Consider the following 27,048-nt stretch of genomic DNA (forward strand, 5'->3'; position numbering starts at 1 on the left):
TGGTTGAAAATTGAATTGGCATGTGATGCTCTTGTACTTTGCCTTTTATCACCACTGATCTTGTTCTAGGAATAGCTTCAAGCCTGTTGTTTTTGAAACAAATATTTGTTGTACAGACTTGTTTTATGATTTAAATGATAAAAAGAGTAAAAGTTGTAGAGTTTAATATTCGTTTTGTGATTTTTAATAAAGAATACCTGAGACCAGTTTCTTGAGCTTTTTTTTTTTCTTTTTATCTTTTTGAGTCACACCCAGCGATGCTCAGGGGTTACTCCTGGCTCTGCACTCAGGAATTACTCCCGGCAGTGCTTGGGGGATCATATGGGATGCCGAAGATTGAACCCGGGTCGGCTGCATGCAAGGCAAATGGGCTACCCATTGTACTATCTCTCTGGCTCCTTCTTTAGCTTTTTAAAAGTCTCACATGTCATTGCAATAGATGTTTTTTTTTTTTTTGTAAAATTATTTTAAAAATTTTGTTTATAGATGTTTCTCTTATTTATCTTTTGCACTTGATATAATTTATGATGCTTGCATATTATACTAGTATTAAGTAAATGGGTCCTTCATAATGCCTGAGTTCACATTACAGAAGTTGCTTTTAGTGTCACTAGTAAATACCAGCTATTTAAAATGACTTGTAGTTTTAAAGGACACACAAGACTCAGAGTGGCATAGGATACTCTGAGTGTGTTCTGCGGCCTTGATTTTTGGACATACAGCCGGCAGTGCTGCCTGGGCCCTGGAGTGCTGGGGACCACCAGGGCCACTAGGGCTACACCCTAGTGGTGACTGGGTCCAAACTGGGGATGTTGCATGCCTGAGGTGCACCTTCTTCTCTTCGCCTGACTTCTGCTCATACTCTTGAATCCTCTGACAGAAGAGAAAATTCAGAATTCTGAACATAACACCATATTTAATGTAAAGATGTATTTTCTCTTTGTGCTCAAATTGCTTCAGAGAACCTTTTCCATTTTAGTACTTATCAGCTGGCACATATTCCTTGTCGCTCCCACAGGTGCCAGGATCCGACCGGGCTCCTGCATGCAAAGCCTGTGCTTCGTTCTGTTGAGCCATCTCCTTGACCCCAGCGGTTTTTTTTTTTTCTTTTTGGATCACACCCAGCGATGCTCAGGGGTTACTCCTGGCTCTTCACTTAGGAATTACTCCTGGTGGTGCTTGGGGGCCGACATGGATGTCAGGGATTGAACCCCGGGGCTGGCCGCATGCAAGGCAAATGCCCTACCTGCTATACTTTTACTCCAGCCCCCTGGTGTATGTTCTTTTTTTGCTTTTTGGGTCATACCCAGCGATGCTCAAGGGTCCCTCCTGACTTTGCACTCAGGAATTATCCCTGGCCGTGCTCAGGGTACCATATGGGATACTGGGAATCAAACCCTGGCCGGCCGCGTGCAAGGCAAATGCCCTACCCGCTGTGCTATCGCTCCAGCCCCGCGTATGTTCTTATCGCCATATCACTGTCATCCCGTCATTCATCTATTTACTCGAGTGCGTGCCGGTAACATCTCCATTCATCCCAGCTCTGAGATTTTAGCAGCTTCTCCTTACTCGCTTTTCCCAGTGATTGGAGGCTCTTTTCAGGATCAGGGGAATGAGACCTGTTACTGTTACTGTATTTGGCCCATCGAGTACGCCACTGGGAGCTTGCCAGCCTCTTCCTTGTGCGATGTTCTTAATAATAATAAAAAAATAATTAAGCAGCGTATTCTTTTCTATTGCAAAGTAATAGCTGGAGGTTTTCAGTGGCAGTCTGTGACTGAGAGACTTCTTGTGTGAGTAGCACAGCTCAGCGCAGCATTCACACTCTTGCCCCTGCAAGGACAGCCCCTTTGTTCAGGCACTTGCCATATCTTTTGCATTTAAAGTTCTATTAGTGGTTAGTCTTTACCCCCCCAACCCCACCCATATTAGTGCCGTGTCACATTAACTCACAGGTGGCAAAATGTAGCTATAGCTAGCACAGTGCATGTGAATGGGCATTTTGTGCCCTTTTAAAGAACAAGTGGGCACTGATTAGCCAGTCTGTTTCCTGGTGTGAAACGTTTTTCAGGAAAGGGCTCTTTAATTTATATATGCATATATGTGACTTCAATCTGATGCCATGAACAATATGCTAGTCGCTATTCTCCACTTTTAAAATAAGGCAGAGGCTGGAGAGATAGTACAGTGAGCAGGGTGTCTCCCTTGCATGTTGCTGACCCAGGTTCGATCCCTGCCATCCTATATGGTCTCCTGAGCACAGCTTCAGGATTAAGCCCCGTGTACCCCTGGGGGTGCCACTCCCCAAAACAGTTTTGCAAATGAGAAAAACTAAAGGTAGTGGATTCATTTTGCAATGAACGGTCTGAGGCAGACGCGAGGAACGGTCTGCCTCCAGGACCTTTCAGTGACTTTGTTCTTTCCTTCTGGAGTCTGGTTTGCACACGGATGTGGTTTCCAGTGATCCTTGAGCACAAATAGATGCTGAGTTGGAAGGAATTGGTGAGGGCACATATCCCACCATCTTAGATTTCTTGCTGAAAGTGATAGATCCAAGTTTTATTTGAACTTTAACCATTACTTTGATGGTTTCCTTGGTATATTGATCAGAAAAAAATACATTAGATTAAAAAGATTTATTTTTATAAAGTTGTTTACACTATTTGATTACATTTAATATTTGAGCACCAATTCCACCACCATTACACCTTTCCACCTCCATATTTCCATCTCGAACCCCAAATCTTGACCCCAGAGCAGAACCAAATTAGTTTATTTTGTATTGCTTCTTATGAATAATCTACTAAAAATGAGACAAGAAAGGTTTCTTAGAAGAATATGTGTGAAGATTGTTGTATTTCACGCAGGAGCCGTTAAGCTCTTCTAAAGAGATTAATAATGTATTGTTAAAGGTTCAGCCTTGCATGCTTTATATCTGTATCAGTATAAACATACTTCCCCCTAAGATTGGTTGCCTTCTACTTTAAACCCCATCAAATGCAGTACACTACTCTTGGAGTATGAGTGGTATAAGGTATGAGATGTCCAGGAATAGGTTCACTCACGTGTGAGGGTTGGCCCAAGCATATGGAGAGCGGCTGTGAGCCTCTCAAGCAGTTGAGTTCTGGAGGTTTTCAGCTGCTGGGGTCCCTTGAGGTGGGGAGGGCTCCACTCGCCCCCTTCTGGGGTGTCCCGAATGAAACAGCCTGGTGCTGGGTCATAGGCTGCACAGCTATGATGTATCCAACCCTCTCTAACTTCCTATATTTTATAATCCCTATGTATTAGAATTTTGTAACACATAGTTGTGCAGAGTCTCTTACCACCGTGCCTGGATGTCTTCACTGGGGTCCCCTTGGAGCGGGTGGGTTGAGTTTCCCTCCCCACCCTGAGCAGGGCCCCGAAAGCCAAAGACCTCCGGAACTGAGCCACAGCCATGTTCAAGGCTGCTCTCCACACGTTTGGATAAGCCTCACACATGAAGGAACCAGCAGAGGAACCCAGGTGAGTGGGACCTGGGGCTGAGATTTCCAAGCCTGCTTGGATCCAGACCGGGCCTCTTTCACCCAGATCCCCCATTTTCCAGTAGCTAGGTGGTCACACCTAGAAACTGCGCCTTGTAATCCCATCAATGGCCAACATCCAGGGATTATAAAACCAAGCTCCCAGAAGCATCTGATAGCCTCCCTCTCGGAGAATCTGACAAGCTACTGAGAGTTTTCTGCCCGCATTCGAGAGCCTGGCAAGCTCCCTGTGGCGTATTCATATGCCAAGACCAGTAACAATGATGAGTCTCATTCCCCTGACCCTGAAAGAGCCTCCAGTGTGGCACCATTGGTTGGGAAGGATGAGTAAAGAGAGGCTTCTAAAATTTCAGGGCTAGGATGAATGGAGACGTTACTGAGACCGCTCGAGAAATTCGACAATCAACCGGATGATGATGATCATGATGATGATGATAGTTGTGCCTTAGTCTTTCTGTGTTTCTGTATCTACACGTAGGTACTAGTAGTAATTCTTTTTGAATGGTTACTTCCATTTTGTGATATTTGCTTCTGAAATCTGAGATTGAGCTTTTCTTATTATTAATCTTCAGTTTTTAATTTACTCTTGTTTGGTATGTTTTGCACTCTGGTGGTGAGAACCACTTTGTAATGCTGGTGTTTCAAAGCAGTCACCCTCCAGGCTGCCTCTTTCCATAGATTAATTATTAGAATTTAATAGTAAATTTATGTTACCTGACTACCTTCTTTGCTCCATAGTCTGTTGCCATTCACTCTTCATTGGAATCATCTGAAGGAGCTTTTAAATGCAGTTGAAGTGCAGATTATACCTTAGAATTATTTAATCTGAATGAGGAATGCACTGTTACAGTTAACTTGGAATCTAAAAGTGCTTTTCCTGTGGGACACAGTAAAAGAGCTGGTTTCCCTGCTAGAGCTGTTTTTATTTCTGCTGGGAATGTATTGTTCAGCAAAATGTTTTGTTTTAGCCTACTTAGCTATTCAGATTCTTTGTATTTTGAATCAAATAACTTAGTCCTTTGGAAGAGTGAGAACCTGGTAAGAATTATGTCAGATTTTTTACTTCTAATGCATTACCTGCCCAGGTAAGGTCTCTTGTGTGTCTTGGGCGAATTTCATCCTGCTTACTCTATGTATGCTGTCGTCCGTCCCCTTTCCACTTGTTTCTTCCTCCCAGACTCCCTTTTAAAAGGTCTAGCTATCAACTTTGTTACAAAGACAGCAATGTTAGATCTCCTAAGACATAAATTATAAATTGTACCATTTAGTAACTTTTAGAAAAGGAAAGAAAATGTTACATAGTTACACTCTGTTGAAATACTTTTAGTTTTAAAAGGAACTGAAAGGGTCTGAGTGGCCAGTCCCTTGCTTTATATGCAGCTGACTTGGGTTCAATCCCCTGCATCCCATTTGGGCATCCGCTGGGTGTGGACCCAAAACAAGCAAAACAAGGCACTTGTGCGTTGACACCTTCCCCTCCCCCCATATTTCTTTAACGGCACAAATTTTGTATCTGCTTTTTGGTATCAAAAACTGAGTTTGAGTCTAAGCATTTTCTCATGATCAAAATTAAAGTCAGTGACTAGAAAACTTTAGATGGGTAAATATTAGTGCATAATCTTTAATTCCACTAGAAATGGTTTTAATCAATAAAGCATTTGATTTTAAAAGCTTTTAGCTTTTGTCTGTAATTACTATTTCTGGCTCTATGCTCAGGAATCACTTCTGGTGACCTTCAGTACCAGTACCATATGTGATTCTGGGGTTTCAACCCTGGTCTGTTGCAGGCAAAGCAAGTGCCTTGCCACTTGTACTTTGTCTTTGCAAAATAAAGTTATACAGTTTTGCATCTTGTAAAAAAATTACTTTGTGTGTGGATGGTAGATTTTAGATGTCTGCCATGTCTTCTTCTGTGATGTAATATACTAAATTGATATTTTTGCCAAAATCTGAACTATAACTCTTAGAAGCTATAACTCTCCAAACTAAGACAAAAACTAAACCTGCAAATATTTATTTCATCACAACAAGTAAAGCAAGATATTTTACATTTATGCAGTATACAGAGTAATGGATGTTCATTTTATATGATTGATCATCAGTCCTTTTTTTTTTTTTTTAATGGCCAAAGATCAAGCTTTGTTGGCCACTTCCTAGAAGTGGAATTAAAATTACTGTATTGTAACTAGGCTTTCTCAAGCATTTTAAAAATCAAAATTTGCTTTTCTTCACACCAATGTGATTTACTGGGCTGAATTTCAGTCTGTGCTTAGTTTTAAGGTATTGTATATGTCCATTTATTTATTGGTCCATTAAGAACTGTGTATATTCAAGAAGCTATTTCTTAGCTCAGTGATGGAGGTAGAACAACTAGGTCCTTGTTCTCAAATCTTGATAGGGAAGGCACAATTGTGGTTAAGAAGTTGTGTCGTAAGGAATGCTCCTGTTACTCACTTGATAGTGGATTGAATCATATAGGGGGGAAGCAAATTTGAGCTTAACCTTGAATGAAGAAATCTGCTATAATTCTGTGTGCAGAAATATGTGTATTTCTGCACACAGAAATACACATATTTATTCTGAGGGAAAAATAAAGACTAGCAGCTAAAGCTAAAGTGGTCTAACTTTGTGTTTTACAAAGATGTGTGTGTAAACACAGTGGAACAATCTTTGTAAACACAGTGGAACAATCAAGTTAGCATTGGGGTACAGTTCTCAATTGGGTTATGGTGTTAAGTTCAATTAAAATTACCAGGGACCTCTGATACATGATTTGTCCCCTGAAAAGTGAGAATTTCTCAGCAACAGTGGCATTCACATTTATTCCTCCCATCTCTTTTGTGTAGCTACCATGAATTTGCACTTCCTGCTGTAAGTTTCCTTGTGTTTGAGTATGTAAATATAGGGATTGTGTTAATTTCAATCAGAACCCATGAAACAGACTTAAAGATTACTGCAAAGAAACTGACTAGGAAGTGTGAGTAAAATGGGAGGCAGGAAGGAGGCACTAGAGCATATGCTTGATGTGTTCAAGGTCCTGGGTTTGTTCCTCCCAGGGCAGGGATAACCCTGGTATCACACCTCAGAATTGATAGGAAGACTACCTCACAAAATCACTGGCACTGGCACTGTCATCCTGTTGCTCATTGATTTGCTCGAGCAGTTACCAGTAACTTCTCCATCGTGAGACTGTTTTTGGCATATCAAATATGCCATGGGTAGCTTGTGCGGCTCTGCCGTGTGGGCTAGATACTCCAAAAATAAATATGAGAAACAAGAAAATGTTAAGAGTGCAGTGTCCAAGGAGCCACGTGATACCAGGGATCCAACTTAGCGCCTTGTGCATGTAAAGAAATTTATTCATCCCTTACCTGAGATTTGTTCAGCCTGTAGGTGTTCTTTGTTTTTGGGTCACACCCAGGATGTTTAGTACTAATTAAGAATCATTCCTGGTGGTGCTTGGAACACTGTATGTGGTACCATGAATCTAACCAGGTTGGCTACGTGCAAGCTGTTCTACCTGCTTGTCGTCGTCGTCGTCGTCGTCATCATCATCATCATCATCCTGTTGATCATCGATTTGCTTGAGCGGGCCCAGTAACGTCTCCCTTTGAACTAGCACTGAGGAGATTTTAGAAGCCTCTCTTTGCTTGTCCTTCCCAAAAGTGCTGCATTGGAGGCTCTTTCAGGGTCAGGGAAATGAGACCCATTATTGTTACTGGTTTTGACATATAAATACACCATGGGGAACTTGCCAGGCTCTCCCATGCAGGCAGGAAACTCTCGGTAGCTTGCCGGGTTCTCTGAGAGCGAGAACTAGACTATAAGGTGCTTCCAGGAGCTTGGTTTTATAGTCTCTGGATGTTGCGCCAGGGTGGCAGTTTGTGGGTGTGACCACCTAGCTACTGGAAAATGGGGGATCTGGGCGGAAGAGGCCCAGTCCTGATCCGAGCAGGCTTGGAGATCTCAGTCCTGGGTCCCGCACACCTGGGTTCCTCTGCTGGTTCCTTTATGCGTGAGGCTCGTCCGAACATGTGGAGAGGGACCTTGAGCATGGCTCATGTTTAATAAATGCTGTTTTAATTCCAAAATCTTTTTTTTTACCAAAATGTTATTTAGTAGCACTAACAGGTAGTCAGTATAAATGAGAGTTCAGCCAGTCAACTAATAATAAGCCCCGAGGACCAAACTTAGGGGGAATTATACACTGTATTTGCTTCGTTATTTTTCTAGAGTTTGCTGACAAAATTTGCCAGTGTATGTATATGTTAAAATTACCACTCCTTTTTATCAGACCAGCTCACACTCTTATGTAAGACTTTACATGGTAAAACCTGTGATGATCATCATTCTACCGAACATCAAAACAACTTATTTATATATTTATTTTGGCTTTGCCCAGGATTTAATCTCCTGGTTCTGTGCTCAGGGGTCACACTTGAGTTGACCATTTGCAAGGCAAGCACCTTCAGTCCTGTACTGTTTCTCCGGCCACAGCTTATATATTTATATATTTACTGAAAGGTTGGTGGGACATATGTGCTGTGGTTTTGCAGTTCAGAAAGCTGGTAAACTCAGCAGAATGTAAAAATTTTTGGTGTTGATTGAACTATTTTGGTATTACGTTTAACTATTTGAAAGTCATTCATTTCTTTCATTAAGCAGAATATGAGCTTACACCATTCACACTTTTGACTAATGATCATAATTTCACTGGGCCTTGTAGTGACATTGCACAGTTGAGTTGAATGTTGGTGGTAGTGCACCTTTTGCGCAAATTCACCTCCTTTGGGTTTTCTTGTTGTTTTGGTGGTTGTTCACTTTGTCAGCCTTTTAGGAATGGTGTAAAGATTCATTTTCTGACACATATTTTGTACTCAGAAGTAACTGCTGTTGTTTATAACAGTTATTATTATAAACAGTAACAATAAGCAACTGTTATTCATAAGGGGTATAAAAGGTATTTACTGGTGGAGACCCTACAAATTAAAGAGGATTTTATACTTGTAAAATTTGATTTGGGAAATCTTGTAAACTAAATTCTAGGGGACACTGAATATTTTACTTTCCTATTTTCTCAGCATCAGCATCTTGTGATTGGTGGTACCGGATATTCATTTGTACATCCCTACATCAATGCACTGCCAATGGTAAGAATGACTCCCATGCCAAATGTCAGAGTTGCTTTTAATTGCTTGTTATAATTCTCTTCAGAACTATTAAGAAAATTTCCTCAATTTGACAAATATACATGTTCCCAGACTTGTTTCAAATATACATAATTTAAACCATTTCAAGTAGTTTGTTATTTGCAAGGATAATTGCCAACCCTTGCTTTTTCATTGTCTGTAAATTTTAAGTTTTTTATTATGTATACATTTTGTAATATTTTGATTATGATTGCTAAGATACAGAAGGTTATTTTATGATAGTCCTGTACTTTAACAAGTGGACTATGTTTCATGTGTAAAATTTTCTTGTTAAACTTGTTGAAGCAGCCAGTTTAATAGCTCTTGCATTTTTTTTGTTCTCATTTTACTAAAATAGCCTGACACACATTGCACGTACTATAATATGTTAGTGAATGGGACAGTTTTTGTCTAACATCCTACCTGATATTTGCTAGTGAATAATTTTTAAATTACTCAAATAGTTAAGGAGAGCCAATTTTTACATTTTAAAGCCTATTTAGTAGACACCCCCCCCCGCCCCCGCCCCATAAAAGCCTGTCATCTGCATTAAGCAAACTAGCTCTTGTAAAAATACCACTGGGCTCTGTAGGGGTTGGAATTTGCTCTCTTTCCTGTACATGTTTGGCATGATTTTTGACAGTGACTCTTGGAAAAAAAATTAGATGATGGAATTAAGCTTCATTTCTAAATTTTTTTTCTTCTAGGATAAGAGGCCTCATTTTTGTTAATTATAATCAGAATGAATTCTCACTTATAAAAAGTAGTTTCTTATCTAAAATGTTACTGCTGTTTATTTTGGCATAAAAGTAGCAGGAAAATTTAGAAGCTAATTGGTAGGCCAGAGAGGCAGCACATGGGTTGAAGTGCTGGCCTTGAATGCAGTTGACCCAGGTTTGCTCTTGACCTATGGGTAGGCCCTGAACAAACCAGACGTGAGCCCCTGATCCCCCCAAAGGAATTAGCACAACCAAGAATGCGTTCTCTTTGGAAATATTTTTGAATGTGTGTTACTAAAGTTTTTTATTTTTACTCCACCAGATTTTTATTTTAAATGCTAAATTAGGGAATTACGGATGCTTACGACATTTTTAGAATTTGGTGAGACAATAGTTGCTTCTCTCTAAAACTGAGCCAGGATAAGGGAGGGTGTGAAGTTACCCATGAAACTAAACCTAAGAAATGATGCATCTCAAAGAGGACTTTGTCAGTGTCTTAAGAGGAGGGTTTCTTCTGTCTGGACTACCAGTTGTCTTTGGCTGGGAGTGGCAGGGCTCGCCCATGCGGTGCTCAGAGACACTAGTGTCCACTTGCAGTGCTAACAGCCCGCCTGGGCTGTTCTGTGCTATGACCCGGGTGTGCTCTGCTGCTTAGGCTCAGTGATACAGGGGTGACATGGGAACTTTGTGCTGGGTAGCACCACGATCATTAAAGCATTAATAGTATCGCTGTAAGGTGCTTGACCTGGCTTTGATCCCTGGCACCCCACGTAGCCCCTGAAGGCCCATCAGGAGTGATCCCTGAACGGAGAGCCAGAAGTAGCAAGCCCTGAGCACTGCCACACGCTCCCCCAACACAGCCATGACAGCGACAAAATTTAACCTCTTGCCCCTGCCCCCACTCATTTAAAAAAAAAAAAACCCACAAAGAAAATCATTCCCCCTTTAGTACATGGACAGGGAAGGTACTCTTGCGGTGGTGCCTGGCAGCAAACGAGGGCCCTGCATGTAGTGTCCCTACCCGCAGGCCTCTCCTGGCCCCCTGCCTGCTTGTTGAGGGGGAAACCTGACCTTTGCCACCTCTCACCCCCACTCCCTCTGATAGATAATGGGGAATGCTGGGGAAAATAAAAAGTTTTCCCTGGTTTTATAGCATGAAGGATGACTTATTTCCTCATTAATTCTTTAAACTTGGGTTCTTTCTGGTTCTTGAGTGACTCGTTAACCATCACTTATTAATCTGCTGTTTCCTCTGGAGCACTACAGAGTTTCTCAAAGTGAGAAGCATTTTCCTGGTAAATCAGTTCAGGCATTTGCAGCATCTGTCCTTGCTTTTTGTTTGAATTTCACATTTGAGCCTGTTAGTTTATTGGTTGGAGTGGCCTGTGTCCCCAGAGAATTGTTCCTTAGGTTTGTTGGACATAGGAGATGCAGGTGCCAAAACTAGATATCTTCCTCCTTCCCCTCCTTCCTTCTTCCTCCCGCCTCCCTCCTTCCTCCCAGTGCTCATGATTTACCCCTGGCAGCACTCAGGAATTGCTCCAAGTGCAACCCAGTGGACTATGTGCTACAGGGAATCGAACCGGGGTGGGCTGTTTGCAAGGCAAGTGCCCTGCCTGCTCTACCATCTTTCAGGCTGTGAGTTATCTCTTTTCTAAGTGTCAATCAAGTGAATTTATTATGTGCTGTTTACAGATGGTACTGTTTTGTTTCTTTTTTGGAACAGTATGTAGACTGTATTTTATCAGATTATCTCAACACACATTTGCCAACTTTTGTTGAAAATCCCTGTAATGTTTTAAGTCATTCATCTTCTCAGCAATTTTTGTTTCAGTTATTTCTGTTACATGTGTTAGTGATGAAGAAAGCCAGTATTACAACAAATTTATAGTCTAGCTGAGGACACTGAAGATATCTTCATACATTTGTTTGACGTGCTAGTAAATTTATTATTATTGGTGCAAATACTGATCTGCCTTCCCCAAACAGAGAAGTGCCATAGTGTTCCTTGTTCAATGTGTGTTAATTAGTATCTTAGCTTTTCTTTGAAAAAGCCATAAAGCAGTGGGTTATATTAGATGGTTAAGTCTTTTACCCATTATATTTCAAGCTGATAATCTCTCTTCCTAATGGTATGCAGTTTTGTTTTATATATTATATAGTACATGATACAATATCTAAATAAAATTAACATGTAGGTAAAAATAATTATACATACATACATACATATATACATATATATGTAATATATATATTGCTTTTTGGGCCACACCAGGCAATGCACAGGAGTTGCTCCTGGCTCTTTACTCAGGAATTACTCCTGGTGGACCATATGGGATGCTGGGAATTGAACCCGGATCAACTGTGTGTAAGGCAAAATGCCCTACCTGCTGTGCCATCGCTCCAGCCCCATACATACATAATTTTTATATTTATACAACTATATACACACAGAGTTGGATGCATTTAATTATTTTTTGGTATTTACATTTCAAGTTTAATTTTGTTTTGTATAAAAGAAGCTGAAGCGATAGCACAGCAGGTAGGGCGTTCCATTCGCCTTGCAGGAGGCCAACCCGTGTTTGATTCCTCCACCCCTCTCTGAGAGCCCAGCAAGCCACTGAGAGTACTCTCGCCTGCAGGGCAGAGCCTGGCAAGCTACCTGTGGTGTATTCATTATGCCAAAAACAGTAACAAGGAGTCTCAAAATGAGAGACGTTACTGGTGCTCGCTTGAGCAAATTGATGTGGAACAGGATGACAGTGATGACAGTGACAGTGATAAAAGAAGCTGCCATTCAGGGTGTAGTGCATTCTTATTCTTATTCACTGCCCGCCTGCTGAGCTCCCCCACCCCCCATATAGGTTTAACTAGGCTTCTGTTTTAAAGCACATAGCCCTGCCTCATTGATAGCATTTTGGAGATCACCTTCTGGCAGTGAGTTGCTTAATAATACTTAACATGAGTGGTAGTGATTACATTAGTGTTTCTGAAATGCAAAATTCCGGTGTCAGTTTAAATATGCATAGTTTTAAAGGAAGTTGTCAAATTCCCTTTTGTGGGCATTACACCATTTTAAAATTTCTTCTAGCCGTGTCTGAGGGTGCCTGTTTCCTTGTAAAGTTTATCATCGGAACCTTTGGAGATATATTTGTGTGTGTTTGTATGTGCAATATATGTTAGGTGAAGTGCTATCTCACTATAGTTCTGATTTCTGATTTCTGTTAGAAATATTTATGGCTTCCTAATACTATTCCAGTGATGGTTATTTTCAATAAATTTATCAGTTCTGTTCATTAATCACTCTGTTTTGTGATTACATGGTCCACTTAAAGCTTTTAAAAATTAGTTTGAGAAAAGCATTTTCATACTAGACTAGAACCATGTGAATCAGACTCTATTATAGCCATTTTATTTAAAAATTGAACCCAGAGAGTTACAGTGGTGTAGTGAGAAAGTAAGACAAGAAACATAAAATGGCCAGCCTACTCAGGGTAACCCGAGAAAGTAGGTTACTCTTGGCTTTTGGGGCCTTTGTGCATGTGGGACCTCTGGGACTCAGTAAAGAACAAGACTGCGAGAACAGTCCACGTGGAGGGAAATGCGAGCAGTATAATTTCTCCTGACTCCCATTCCCAGTTTCTAGAGTTCTGTTTTGGGAAAAGCAGGGTGCCAGCAACGCTCTGGCATAGGTCTGTTCTGGTTCTCAGCAGCCTTGCTCCTGAGTAGAGTTGGGCGATAGCGGGAGGGATCTGTGTTGGGCCTTACCACCCGCTGTTGCATCAATAAATACTCCATTCTAGCTTGCTTCATGTGTGTGTGGTGGGGAGGGGGCGCGGACGGCAGTTAGCATAGAGAAGGGACCGTTCTGAGTAGTAGTTGGAAATGATCATTCTGGACAAGACCTGAGTGCGTGAAAGGAGGTAAAGGGATATTCATGATAACTCGTTGGTGCCTATGCAATCAACATAATGGCCAAGAAGAAGGGAGGGAGGCGAGGGAGGGAAGAAAAGTGCCTCTCTTAGAAGCAGGCACTGATGAAGAGATGGGTTGTGGAACATTATATGACTGATCACAAGCCATTTTGTAACTGTGTCTCATGGTAATTCAATTAAAGATCTTTTAAAAAATTCCATTCTACTGGCTATTATAGATCTTGTTTCTGCATATGTAAATTGTTCTAATCTATTTTGTTAACATTTTTTCTCCCAGAACTCCATTGTCTAAGAGAGGTGATTAGTTACAGCTTGCTGTACTGGAGTTAGATCCCAGAGAGTTGGCTTTCTCTCAAAAGGTCGCTCCAAATTAGGGCACAGTTTGGTACTGTTCCCTTCTTTTCTTGTCCGCTTTCCACTTCACCAGTAAAGTTACTGTGTTGTGTCCACTGTCCTATTATTTATCCTTCATTTTCATGCTATTTTGAAGAGGCATTATTGTAAAAAACAAGTGACATTGTCATGTTAACAGTATTCTGTGGAGTACTAATTTTCATTTGGTTGAGAATTTATGCCTCTGGAGATTAAATTTTAAATCAGTAGTAAAAGGGTTTTTTTCCTGCTTAATTGGAAGGAGCAACGAACAGCTATAGTATAAATTTCATGTCTTAGCAAGTGTCTCTCCAAATGTTTGGTTGATTATATATTAAAACAAATAATGAGGTAGTTGATCACTTAAATAACTGATCCCCTGTGGTTTGCTATGGGTGTGAGGGTGACAAGGCCGTCTTTAAGGGTTTAGTCCTACATGATCTTAATCCGTCCAGTAAATTAAGAGCGGAGCTTGTTACCCTAGATTGCCGGTGCAGCTCTCTTCTTCAGGGGTGGAGTAGCAGGGAGCAAGCATTCGCACCTGTGCAGAGGGAAGGAATAAAGGCGTTAGAACAAGGTGCCCTGTCACCGGTGGTTTTCTGGCTCTGTTTGTATCTTTTTCCAGTTTATGGAATGTCACACTATATTATAATCAGCCATACCAAGTTATGACACGTTTATAGTTGGGCTACATAGTTTAATTTAGTAGTTTGTCATAAATTTGGAAACTACAGGCTATTGAAACTATTTGTTTTCACTAAAATGCTCAATGAGATCGTTTAAAATTATAATCTGATGAATGAAATAATTTTAGAGCATAAGGGCTTGCTCAATTTGAATTTAAAATTAAAAAGCTATGTCAAAACATGCTTTTGGTTGTATCTACATCTGTATATATCTTATTGCTTATTGAAACTCCTTAGCCCTTGTCTGCCTTTGTCTCCCCATTCCGTACAACCACCCCAACAATCAGATCCTAGAATGTGTAGCCATTAGCCCTTCAATACTTGAAATATGATGTAATTAAAATGTGTTGTAAATGAAAAAATGTTTGCTGGATTTTAAAGACAAAAATGGTTATAATTTAAAAGTACTGGTGTTAAGAAATGTTATTTGGATATATTAGATTAAATAAAAATTTTGTTTTTATGTTTTATGTGGTTGGTAGAAAGTTTTAAGTTGCATATTTGGTTTGCGTTGTTATTTACATTGTGTATCTATTCAGTGTTGTTCCAGATCTTGCTGGTCAGAGCTACCTGATTTATCTGCCAGAAACTAAAGAGTAGTGAAGAATTTGATTAATGCAGTGACCCTCAGAGAGCTCCTAAAATTAGATGAAGGGATTACATTATAAGCTATTACTGCAGAAGTGTACTTATTTCTGATCTTGTGGGTTCTTGAGAATTGCATGAAAGGTTTGCATACAAAACTAGTATGCTTAAGAAGCTAAAAGTTTATTGCACATCTTAAGTGGATGGGTCTGGGTCCCTTTCCAGTGTCAGGCGTTTCCTTTTTATGCACCCAGCGTGGTCCTGGGTGCCTGGTCCAGATGATGGTGTCTGTCCTGTCCCTAGGCTGTTCTCTGTCCAGTGTGTGCTTTCCTAGTCTGAAACCTGTGGCTTGGAACCCCATGTCCTCTTGCCCGGGTTATTGCTTTGTGATAGGTCTCTGGACCTCTCCAGGACTGTGCCCTGTGGCGCTCTACCCCCAGGCTTTCCTTGAGTTCCTGCTGTGGCCCAGTGCACTGGTGTGAGATGGTGTCTCATTGTTTTGATTTGCATTTTCTTGATGATAAATGATACAGGATTTTTTTTCATATACCTTTTGGCCATATGTATTTGATTATTTGTATGTCAGAGGAAGTTTTCTCTTCTTTCTTTCTTTCTTTCTTTCTTTCTTTCTTTCTTTCTTTCTTTCTTTCTTTCTTTCTTTCTTTCTTTCTTTCTTTCTTTCTTTCTTTCTTTCTTTCTTTCTTCTCCTCTCCCTCCCTCCCTCCCTCCCTCCCTCCCTCCCTCCCTCCCTCCCTCCCTTCCTTCCTTCGTGAGACACAGTTACAAAGCTTTTGTGTTTAAGTTTCATTCATACAATGATCAAACACCCATCCCTCCACCAGTGCACATTTCCCACCACCAGTGTACCCAGTATCTCCCCCCGCGCCCCCATCCCAGATCTCCCTTGCTTCTATGGCAGACATTTTCCCCCATACTTTTTCTCTACTTTTGGGCATTATGGTTTGCTAGAATTTCCCCATGACCATTCAAGCCTGGCTGCCAGGGGCAGATGCTAGATAATTTATTTTCTATTATTTATTATGAATATCATGAGAGTCACAGGCATGCACTTCTGAAATTCTAAAATTGTAAATGGTTGGGGTCCCGAGACCTCTGTAGGGAGCTAATCCATTTTGAGATTCCTTTGGGAGTCTCTGGATCAAGGCCATTGCTGTGCTGAGATGGCGCCCAGAGACATTTCGTGGGGGTGACAGCCAGGACCCCAAGCAGGCGGGGAGACGGGGAGGGATGGCCCTTCTCCACTGCCGCTGTGTGGCCTGGAGTCTTTGTCCTGGAACCCACGTACCCGGGTTTTGCTTCTGGAAGCTCGTGGCTGCTGGGGTTTCATTTGGAGTGGGCGGAGATGGCACACCTGCTCCGTCTGAGGCGCCCCCATGGAATTGGCTCCGTTCGGGTCTGAAGAGATCTCTGGCTCGCTGCTGACTTCCAGGGTTCACTGCTGTGTCTCTCACAGGAAGTTTCTGTTCATTTCTTTACCCCACTCTTTTGGATGGAGGTTTTTTTCTTCCTCCTTGTGTAAACTTCTGCTAGTGTGTGTGTATGTGTGTGTGTGTGTGTACACACATATAGGATGCCAACCCTTGTCATATGAGTGGCGGGCAATTACTTTCTTCCAGCCTGTGGGGCATCTGATTAGTTTCATTTTGTCTTTTTTTGCAGTGCAGTAATGATGTACTCTCATTTGTTTCTCTTTGCTTCCCATTGGCTTGGCCAGTGGCATTGAAGAGGCCAGATTAAGTATCAGAAAAATTCTACCTATGCTTTTCTTAATATAATTTATGGATTCAGATCTGAAACCAAGGCCTTATGCATTTTGATTTGACTTTACTACCTGTTGTTAGAAAGGTGTTAGTTTTTTGGGTTTTTTTTTTTTTTGCATGTGACCAGTTAGTTTTTCCAGCACCGTTTGTTGAAGAGACTTTCTTGCTCCATTTCATACTTTTTGCTATTTTACTGAAGATTAGCTGTTCATATACTGGAAGATCTGTCTCTGGAATCTCTGAAAAAGCCACATGGAGGTTAAAATGGGGGAAATTGCTGAATTTTTAAAAAATAAAATCACAAAAAACTTGTAATTTTGAATAACAGGATTTTACAGAAATGAAATGTTCAGTTGAATAATTGGTAGAATTATATGTGCAAGTTCTTTTATATTTACTTGGTATATGCATAAAATGGACCTTGAAGCCTTTTTCATTGAATGTTTCATTGTATCATTATATTCTTTCAGTGATAGAGATTACATCTTCATAAAAGGCAGGTTTTTGGTAGATTACTGATTTCAGTATTGTTTCTCATATCCCTGGAGTTTTAAGTCTCTGCCAGGTAAGGTCCATAGTGCCAACACATAAAAGTGATGAATGAATATGGAGTACCAGCTGATCTATGAGCTTAATACTAATAATTATTTCAATTTAGTTAACCATAGAGGATTTATTAGGACTTTTAATTATTTTAATTATATTTAAAAATTAAGTTAGCTGAAAAATTTAGAGCTAAAACATAAGAACCATTCTGCTCTCTGCCTGTGATAGAGACTTGGTTTCTTTCAGTATTGATTTATTCCAGAATAGTAAACAAACAAAGCCATTTAGAAAAAATGTTTATATGTCACTGGGGGCAAAATCATTTATTTTCAGATATTAGCCTTGTCAGATGAAGCTGGTTCTATTTTGAGAACTAACCAGAAAATATTTATTACACATAGGAAAACTGTGCTCATTAACAAGAAAACTGTCACGTACATAATTATTGTTTCATTGTATATTAACATTAAATAATTATTTAGTTTAATCATTTTTCTTGCCATTTTATTCTTTGGTTACTTAATTGGGGACAGTTTATCAGACTGTTTATCACCTGAAGTAATTACTACACCAACTGTGTACCTGTACTATTTTCTAGATTTACTTGGGCAATCTGATTAAAAGTGAAAAGTTCACAATTATAAATTGCTTTTTTGCAGTTCAAAATTTTATGAAAATTGTTTTTCTCTCTGATGTCACCTGCTGTTTCCAGTGTGAATAGTCAATTTGAACCTTGCTGTTAACAGCAATCCTACATCTTAGTGTTTCTTTCTAAATTTATACATGGGCGTCCTCAATGTTAATGCTCGAGGAGCACTTTCAGATGATCTAATTCAGCACCCTCATTTTACAGATGAGGACACTGAGGCCTTGGACTAAAACAGAGGTCTCCTGACTCAGTCCAGGGACTCTTTCTATTACATCATGCTGCCTGATGTTGGTCTTTATGGGATTCAGCAACATCACATAGAGGGTGAGCCCCCCTTTTTTTTTTAAATACACAAGATTGATTTGCTACTTTTAGCTGCTGTTCATCAAGCTTAACATTTGTTTTCTGTTTTTATCCATACTTATTTTAATTAATCCTGAAGCCCATTTACCTATGCCAGTTTTAAATTTGGTACTATTACTACTTGGCATTTGACCTTTACTTTTAAGAATCAGCTCTTAAAAAGCAATTTCTTGTTACTAACCATTGTAACTTTACCAGACACTGTAGGAACAGTAAGCTAAAGCTTTAAGCATGGTTGATTTGTAGAGTTTTAAAATTAGATTAAAAAGTGGATTGCAAGTGAGTAGAAGAATATGGATTTGAGATGTAAGAACAGATGTTATATCTGTATGAGAGCAATTTTTGTATGGAATAGCAAAATGCCAAGAAATATTAACCAGCGGTGTGACAGTTGCTATAAAAATGACTTGTTCTGTGAATGCATGGATTTAAACACATTTTTATTTGAGACTATTACATTTTTTTCTGCCTTGCTGCTCAAAATGTCCCATTTTACCTAGCTCAACTCTCTTTCTTGGTTCCTGTGTCCTTCAGAAGCGACATAGCTTTAGATAACTTTCTTGCTTTCTAGTTTGAAAGGATAATACAAGCTTACATGCTTTTCAAGGGTAATACAAGGACTTTTGAATTCTTATACTAAACTCATCACAAAATGTCATTTTGACTCCATTTTGTAAATATATATATTTATACACTCACTAATTTTGCTTTTGTAAGAGGAATAAAAGCAACCTTACGTTACAGTGAGAATTAACATGCTTTTCTTGTACACTCATTGTTCAGTTCGCTTTCTTTCCTGCCAGTCTTTCGTAGTGTGTCCCTAAGTGGCTGATGAAGGGCACTGCGGCAGCCTGGTGTGTCTCTCCAACCCCCCCCACCCCCCAAAAAAAAAAAAGGGGGGGGGAAGGATGTTATACCAAATAAGTTTGGGAACTTCTGCTTGAGAATTTTAGAGTACATAAAAGCGCTAATAGTCACCTGGGTGCTGAATAAATGCTGGCCTGGATAGGACCATGCCAGCCACCCAGACATACATGTATTAAATGTTTTTACATATGTTTATATATGAATGTTGTCTTTTTTTTTGATATTTAGTTTTCAGTTAGTATAAAGGATTATTACCTACTGGACATATGAGTAAATATTTCAGATGGCCTCAATCTAGGTGTCAAAGAGTAATGTGACACTCTTGTGTCTGCAAAAGTATCTATGGGAAGAATGGGTGCTTTGTCTTGATCAGAGCAGAAATATATTTAAATTGTATTTGGGCTATATTTCTTCTGCTAGAAGTTGAGATCTGTATTTGTGATTCATGAAGGCTTTTAAAAAGTTTGACTAGTTACTATGGGTTGGGTTCTAGACTGTAAATGCAGATTGAGTAACTGTGTTGGGGTCTAGACTGTAAATGCAGATTGAGTGAGTAACTGTGTTGGGGTCTAGACTGTAAATGCAGATTGCTTTCCAAGTGCTTTGTAAAGGAATTATGTACAATGAAAGATACACTTAGCACTTAGATTATAAGTTGGTTTTCCATGAATTTCTATGTATGTATAAGGTTTGTAGGTCAAATAGTGTGTTCTGTTTTACAGACTAGGAAATAGACCTGGACTGGAGAGATGGCTTGGACGTGAAGGTTGCGTGTGTGCCTGTGGGATCCTGGCTTGCATCCCTGGCACTACCTGGTTCCCTGAGGAATGCCAAGAATTAAAAATAAAAGAAGGGGGGCAGATCCTAAATTTATTGAATTTGGCTTCAGGTTAATACAATTTCTAATCTTTCTAACCACTGACCAGTGGTGAGGCGACTAGCCTGTGCTCTCGGGTATAGTTTCAGAGATCTTCAGTCTTAGTCCTTGGGTATATTTCTCAGGAGATGAAACAAGAGCATTTCAGCACTTGCAGTTGGAAGAATGGAGAGACATGCATGTAGAATTCATCTTGCCCGAATGATGTAGCTGCACCCGAAAGGTAGAATACATTTAAGGAGGGGGCTGTGGCCTAAATTGGCCATTGGCGACCACAGGACAGACAAGGTCAGATGCCTGATCAGAGGGTCTAGAGTGTGATACTGGTTGCTGATAGCGACTGACTGTGGAAGCTGACCAGCAGTAGTGTATACAAATGACATAACCAAGATTTATGCTTGATGCTAGGTTCAGAAGATAGAAGAGGCCTGGGGCAGAGGCTCTTACAGGTGATAGGTGCTGGAGCAAAGAAGTCATGGCTTAAAGGAAAGAACCGGAAAGATCTGAAAGCTGAGATAGAAAGTTAAATTCAGTATGGCACCAGACTTTGCATTGAATCGCAGAATCAGTGTTGGTTGTAGGCTATAGATGAAACACTTTTCGGGATATAGGGCTGAGTTCTGAGAGTCTGGGAGTTACGTAAATAGAGTTTGTGCCTTAGTCAGCTGGAATTCCAGGGCTGGAGAAGGAAGTATCAGGGGATGTGTTAAGGCTGACAGATTACCTAGGAGAGACGCGAATACCTAAATCTTTGGAGTAGAGAGGATTTTCTGTGGGAGAAAATCAGAGGGCTAAAAGAAGAAAACTGTACATTTCAGGGCGAGGGGGAGAAGGGGAGAGGGAGGGGAGAGAAGGGGGGGTGGTGTGGGGAAAGGGGAAGGCATGGTTTTTAATGACTGTACTCCATGGATATTATAAATGTTTAAGTTTTATTTGGCACTTCGTATTAATGTACATTTATTTTATTTTATAGCCACTGGAAAAAAGTTTCTAAATTAAAAATTCTTAAAGATTTGTGGTTTTTTTTTTTATTACAGGGTTATATATAATTGGTTGAACTATAGTGTGCATTGTAGCTGTTTCATCATTTTAACCAGAAATACAGGGCAAATTCTTATAGTTCAGTTCAACATTTTTACATTTATTTACTTTTTGTTTGGGGGCCACATTCAGTTGTGCTCGGGGCTTACTCCTGATTTTGAGCTCAGCGTCCTACTCAGTGTACTATTTCTTCAGTCCCTACTTTCACTTTTTTAGAGATGCCGATTAGTTTTCCAAAATGACTACATTTTTTCTCATGGAAATGGCATTATAGATATCTAAAAAGTTTCACCTAGTTAAATGATATGCTTTTACTTCTTGTGACTTTTAATCAGTATTTCCCTGGTAACTGGTGAATCTTTATGTGCTCAGTTACAGCCGTCTTTTTTGTGTAGTTTTTGAATTTGTAGTTATGGTTAAACTTTTACCCCCTACTCTTTAGATTGTATTTTGTAAGTTTAGTATTTTGTAAAGATGTGATATGTAGGTGAAATAATGTTCATATACACATAAAACACTTCTGTATTAAATCCATCTGAAGTTCTGTTTTGTTTATAAAAAAGCGTCTAGACCCACTTTTTGCTGCTTTCAAATGGTTACTTATTTGTAGCATTATTAGTCTGTACAAGTCCATTATTATTATTATTATTATTATTATTATTTTGCCCAGATTTTAAAATTTCTACAGTAATGATTTGTCACAAAATCTGTCTTTTTGTTATGTTTACTAGTTTATTGTTTTTGTAAGTGGAATTTTTTTTTTTGCATTTCCATTTATAGCCACTTATTATTGGGGGATTTTTATTTTGTTAGTGGCTCTTTAAATTACCATATAAAGGGTTAGTAATTTTGTTAATAATATGATAGTATATATAGAAGATTTAACAGATTCTATGGTTTAAACAGTTTAGTCTCTTTTAGATCTTTATACTAGAGTTCAGCACAAACAGAATAGGCTGCCTAAAAATAAAGGTTTTGTTTTGCAGATCCAGGGATGGAAGGAAAATAATGGGGATTAGTGAGCTACATCTCTGGCCTAAAAGATCTTGAAGTGAACAAAAAGTCCTAGAAAGTCCTATACCTTTACCAAAGAAGCAAATGCCCCAAGATTGAGGGACTTTTGAGGAGATAGGCAGCTTAAGGAAAATTGAAAAAGCAAACAAAAGAACAGTGATTTATTACCTGATAGTAAAAGTTCAGAACATAATAAAATGATTGTCAATGTCTCAGAAAGGCTAAAAAATTTTAGACATCATATCTGATGGTGGTTTATCTAGTTCATATGAATCCAGAATGTATGCTGAATTGGTAAATTGACCTGAGATGAAAGAACCGAATATAAAGATCACCAAGTCGAATAATTTGATTTGGGAGTTGAGGACGCCAGGGAAGGGCTAATGGCCGGCAGAGCACATCAGCGCACACCGAGGGGCTGCCTTCCAGCCTGTGGACAAAACAGTTCACTCTGTTAAAAGTAGTTGTTTTCAAAAAACACTTGGGATGAAAACCTATTTATCTCAGAACTGAGTAGGAAAGAAATTGATTTTATAACTATAGGTTTAAAGATAGTGCGTTTGGCTTGTGTTGCACGAATACAACTCATGGTTTTCATTACCTAAATGACATAAAAAACTGTTAAAAGAGACGCACTGGACCGTACTTCTGGCTTCTGAAACTTAAGACTTTTTTTTTTTAATTTAAATTTTATTCTTTAATTAGTGAATCACCATGAGGGTACAGATACAGATTCACACATTTTCGAGCTTGTTTTTCCCTCATACAGTGTTTGCAAACACATCCCTCCACCAGTGCCCATTCTCCACCACCAATAAGCCCAATATCCCTCCCACCCCCCAGTCCCATCTCCCCCCACCCCACCCTGCCTCTGTGACAGGGTATTCCTTTTTGGTCTCTCTCTCTCTCCAATTGGGTGTTGTAGTTTGCAATAGGGGTATTGAGTGGCCATTGTGTTCAGTCTCTAGTCTACTTTCAGCACGCATCTCCCTTCCCGCGCGGGATCTCCAACCACATTTTACTTGGTGTCCCCTTCTCTATCTGAGCTGCCTTTTGCCCCAGCATGTGAGACCAGCTTCCAAGCTATGGAGCCAACCTACTGGTACTTATTTCTACTATTCTTGGATACTAGTCTCCTACTCTGTTATTTTATATTCCACAGATGAGTGCAATCTTTCTATGTCTGTCTCTCTCTTTTCACTTAGCATGATACTTTCCATGTTGATCCACGTATATGCAAACTTCATGACTTCATTTTTTCTAATAGCTGCATAGTATTCCATTGTATAGATGGACCAGACTTTCTTTAACCAGTCATCTGTTCTGGCGCACTTGGGTTTTTTCCAGATTCTGGCTATTGTAAACAGTGCTGTGATCAACATATAAGTACAGATGTCATTTCGACTATACTTTTTTGCTTCTCCGGGGTATATTCCCAGTAGTGGTATTGCTGGGTCAAATGGGAGCTCAATTTCTAATTTTTTGAGAATCATCCATATTGTTTTCCCAAAGGGCTGACCCAGTCGGCATTCCCACCAGCAGTGTAGAAGGGTCCCTTTCTCCCCACAAAACTTAAGACTTTTTGGAGTTGTTACAAAGATTAAAATATCGCCTTGAAAATAAAATTCTTTCACAGTTTATTTTAGGTACACTATGTTAAGAACCGCTGGTAAGCTAGAAATAAGTGGGGATATGCTTTCTTTTAATTTACTCTTTTGGGGTTTTTTAATTTTTTTCTCTTTTGGGCCACACCTGGTGTGCTCAAGGGCTGACTCCTGGCTCTGCACTCAGGGATCCCTTTTGCAGTGCTCAGGGCCCATATAGGGGGCTGAGGATCAAACCTGGGTTGGCTGTGAGCAAGGCAAACACCTTGCCTGTAAAAAATCACAAAGGTGGTGTGCGCTGTAGCGGGAGACGCAATGATGTGTCGTGTCGTTCTGTTGTCTGTGGGCACTCGGGGCAGTTCTCTCTTGCACGCGCCACTCGCGTTCGGTGTGCTCAAGGCACTGTGTATGGACTGGATCAGGACGGCTCCTCCTTGTGCTCTGCTTCTGTGTGTGCCACTGTGCTCTCTTGTGTCTGTCTCTCTGTCTTTGGCTCTGTAATCTCTCCTCTGGTCTCTTCTAACTTCTCTCTGTCTATGCTTCTGTGTCTTCTTCTGTCTGTGTTGTCTCCTTCGCTTCTGTGTCTTCCTGTGTGTCTTCTGTGTCTTCTCTTGTGTTGTCCTCTTCTGTCTCCTGTCAGTGCCCCCCAGTCTTAGTGTATATAGCAAATTACATAGATGGTGACACAAAGGTGGGTTGAACATTACTGAATCAACAAAGAAGGGTAAGACCATTTCTCGAGGAGATTAACAAAATCTCATCTAAGGAGATCCGCTCAGGGATGGGGTCCAAACAAGTGTGTGTCAGAGTGTGAGCTAGTAATATGCTAAAATAGTTACAGTAATTTACTTCTATTATTTCTAGCAATGTCATTCTGTATGAGCACAGTAAGAGATATATCAGACTTAAAATTTAGTTCTTCCTGAGGACATTCACTATATATTCCAGACCACAGTTCTTACGCCAGTTTAGTCTTCCTAACCCCATCAGGGCCCTAGTCTCGTTGTTACTTTTGGATCATGACAGTATTTGTCTATGGCCATGCTCTCAACTTGAGTATTGTGGCGCTTTGGCCTTCTGATGCCAGGGTAGCTCACAGCTTGCCCTGGGTCCATTCCGTCCCTCGTCGGGACCCTGCTCTTGGGGTGTTAGGAAGTAAGGGCAATTGAGTTGAGAAAGCAGATGCCTGGAGTAAATATTGGAATCAATCAGCTCCTAAGTTACACAGCATAATATTAACTGTCTTTCTGTGTCCATACAGAAAGGCCATTGCTCTTAAGATAAACTAAGTTCCCTGCGGCAAGGCTAAAAGGACAAACCCCATGTTATCCTACACTTGTCCACTATACTATCTTCCCCCCTCCCCCCTTTTTTTCTCTTTTTTTTAATAGGAGTTTCAACTTGTAGTATATGGGACCCAGGGATGAGCAGGGTATCAAACTCAGGTTCTGCGCCTGCTGGGTGCCACTGCTCCGCTGAGTGCTCATCTCCTGGAAGGTGGACCTTTTGGTTTCTTTGCACTTAGTATTTTTACTAAAAAGAAGTGTAGCTGCTAGTTACTGGAATTGAGGGTGTAATGGAGCTTGATATGGGACTGGATGAAAAGGAACATTTGAGTTTGAGATTTTTTTTTTTTTTTTAAGGGGAAGATTTTTTTTTTTTTTTGGTGATCTTTTAAGATACTGATAAAGAACTTTATTCATTTTTTGACAATAAATCATTACAGTCTTTTGTGAATGTATTCAGGCACAAGTATAATCTGGAAGGATCAAGTGTCTCCTTCTTTGCAGTTTGCATTTTTTTCAAATGAATGTAAATAAATTGTCATTCCTGGAGTGTTTGTGAACTGAGTCACTGTGGTGGTTGGAAAGTCTTCCTTCTGCAGGCTTAGTGTCAGCGCCCCCCTCCCCCCCTCCCCCCTCCCCCCAGCTGTGCCTGGGGCTGCCCCCTGCACTCCTTCTGCTCCCATACTTCATGATGGTGCAGAACCGGGCCCCCCACCTGGAGCTGTCTCCTGGCCTTGGTCTGTTACTTCTTTGTAGACTGAGTCGCGGCCAGCACGTCTTGAAAAGGAGTGCTTTCATCTGTTTCCGTTAGCCCGGGCTGCTACTTTGGTTGTGGATTGCTCTGAGGTCCCCTTTGCTGCTAATGAAGGGAGCGACCCTCCAACTCACTGGCAACTACTTTTCCACCAATGGAAGGGGAGAGAGGATTCTTTCAGGTTTACCTGTCTTGAGTTTTAGTTCTTTGTGCTTCCAGAGTACAGCATGCATGGCAGGGGGCAGGGAGGTTACTTCTAAATAAGCACAGGTGGTAGGGGTATTATTTGATTAAACTCTTTAATTTGTTAATCCAGTGGTATCACCTTCAACAGCTATAGACAAATCAGAGGGGCTGGGCCCTTCTCTGTCCTCTTTTCTCCCCACCCAAATCTGTACATTTTTGAAGTACAGCAGATGCTTTGTCCTCTGTTTTACAACGTACCGTTTCTTTGAGTTCAGTTTTGCATAATGTTCATTTCTTAGTGCTGTCGTCATTTATCTTAACTTTTTTTCCCCACAGAGTGAGCAAATGTTTCGAGACACTTTACTTAATTTGAGCAATCTAGGAGGGAGACACAGCTTGTTCCCTTTGGCTCTAAAGTGTATAGATACAGGCCTGTGTTCTTCAACCTTGGCACACCCGCGGGCCAGTACCTGCCCTGCATATGGGCCCACAAATCAGCAGATAAAGCTAAGGTGGTGGGATGCAGGCAGCTTTAAATTTGGTATCTCTCTCTTTATTTATGTCATCACAGTGCCTGGGGTTGAACCTACCACATTCTCTTTCATGGAAAGTATGCTCATTACCTCTGAGCCACAGCCCCAGCTTTTTGCTTGTAATTCTTAAGAAAACATTGCATTTAATGTGTTTGAGATTAGTAGATTTTAAGAAAAACATTTCTTTTTCAGAGAATTGTGCAAAAAATAATGCAAGTTGCATAACTGGTACAGAAATGTATCAAGTTTATTACCAAATTACCATAGGTTATCATCCTATAGCATCAAGGAAGTTCATTATTTCTTATGTGAAATTCTACTACTGAATGTCTCAATAGTTTTTGAGTGTATCTGTTCTGAAGGGTTTTTATGCATAAGAGCATCCTCTATTTTACAGATGCCTTTCTTTTTCAGAAAAGAAATGAGATAGAGCAGTGAGAAGAAGAATTTTCACTCAGTATTGCTTTATGGTTTTGCTTCTTTAAAACTACCTAAAAATGTGGTTGGAGCTATAGAACACGGGTAGGGCGCTTGCCT

General features: G+C 40.3%; 1 protein-coding gene across 4 annotated transcripts in view; it reads left to right on the forward strand.

Moving 5' to 3' along the window:
- The window catches only part of TBL1XR1 (TBL1X/Y related 1), a 169,665-nt gene that overhangs the window by 66,809 nt on the left and 75,808 nt on the right, over positions 1-27,048 (forward strand). For 3 of the 4 annotated variants that reach the window (XM_055126369.1, XM_055126367.1, XM_055126370.1), the window contains exon 2: positions 8,606-8,674. The exons of the other annotated variant lie outside the window; for it this stretch is intronic. The gene's annotated coding sequence lies outside the window, so the exon portion shown is untranslated. The remainder of the gene's footprint in view (positions 1-8,605; positions 8,675-27,048) is intronic. 4 annotated transcript variants of the gene reach the window in all.

Source organism: Sorex araneus, chromosome 2 (assembly GCF_027595985.1).
Source record: "Sorex araneus isolate mSorAra2 chromosome 2, mSorAra2.pri, whole genome shotgun sequence".
Classification (NCBI taxonomy): Eukaryota; Metazoa; Chordata; class Mammalia; order Eulipotyphla; family Soricidae; genus Sorex; species Sorex araneus.